This window comes from Dipodomys ordii, unplaced genomic scaffold, assembly GCF_000151885.1.
Source record: "Dipodomys ordii isolate 6190 unplaced genomic scaffold, Dord_2.0 Scaffold109, whole genome shotgun sequence".
Taxonomy (NCBI): Eukaryota; Metazoa; Chordata; class Mammalia; order Rodentia; family Heteromyidae; genus Dipodomys; species Dipodomys ordii.
Window position 1 is genome coordinate 3,673,484 of NW_012267325.1, and position 1,058 is coordinate 3,674,541.

Below are 1,058 nucleotides of genomic sequence, written 5' to 3' on the forward strand. Positions count from 1 at the left end.
AGGGGGAGGGGGGAAATAGGGGGGAGGGGGGAAATAGGGGGGAGGGAGGGAAAGAAAGACAGACTGGCCACTAATGGCTCAGGTCTGTAATCCTAGCTACTCAGGAGGCTGAAATCTGAGCCTCAAGGTCCAAAGCCAGCCCAGGAAGCCCACTCTAACCTCTAATAAATCACCAAAAAGACGGAAGTAGAGCTGTGGTTCAAATGGAATTATGCTTTATTGTGCCTTGACAGGGAAAAACTGGACAGCACCCAGGCCCTGAGTCCAAGCCCCAGTAGGCGTGCGCGCCGCGCGCACACACACGCACACGGGCGCACACACGCACACACACACACACACACACACACACACGGATAGGAAAGAAATATCCTATTGAGAAATGTTGCAATCTTTCCTTCAAGGTTACTCTCATCCTGCCTGCCAATCAGATCTTGATTTCAAATGTTCAGGCTTTTCCAAAATACAAGGACACACCAGAAATCCAAGCAACAGCTCTGCACAAGTTCACCAAGATCATAAAAACCCAGTAATCCAGGCTTTCGGTGAGTGAAGCACACGTAAAGGACATCGATCATCTCTCTCCCTCTCGGCCGGATCCATCCACTTTTTTTGTTTTAATCCTTGGGTAAATTCCCGGTTCTCCCCTCATTGGATGGGCCTTCTCTACTCAGCCTCTTCGGGGGAGAGATCAATCACGAACGCCTTGCAAAGAAAATTATTCCACAGAGCGGAAAGCAAAATCTTGCATAATTTCTGGGACTCCGGGAGCCCGTGGCCTGCTCCCCGCCCCCCCTCTGAAGACTCCCAGCTTGGCGCTGGCCTCCGTGGCCTCTGCGGTACAGCCCCCGCCCCCCCGAGTCCCCGGCCGCGCACACGGCCGGCCGTCACCGAGCTTTGTCTGGTCGCCCCGGCAAGGTCACCGCTGCCAACCTCCCCTTGAAGCCGAGCCCTCACGGCAGGAGTTGGACTGAGCTGGTCATCGGATCTATTTTGTCCCCACGGCCCCACCTACCTTCCCAATTTCGGCGAGTTACGTCGGTGCCGCTGGCCCATTCTAC

The 1,058-nt window shown here is 54.8% G+C and overlaps 1 protein-coding gene across 3 annotated transcripts in view; it reads right to left on the reverse strand.

Moving 5' to 3' along the window:
• Positions 1-1,058, reverse strand: part of Stau2 (staufen double-stranded RNA binding protein 2) — a 310,719-nt gene that overhangs the window by 293,616 nt on the left and 16,045 nt on the right. For 2 of the 3 annotated variants that reach the window (XM_013028448.1, XM_013028445.1), the window contains exon 2: positions 659-663. The gene's annotated coding sequence lies outside the window, so the exon portion shown is untranslated. Of the gene's footprint in view, positions 1-658; positions 664-1,012; positions 1,047-1,058 lie in introns of those variants that run through there. The other variant, XM_013028447.1, reaches the window with a different exon arrangement.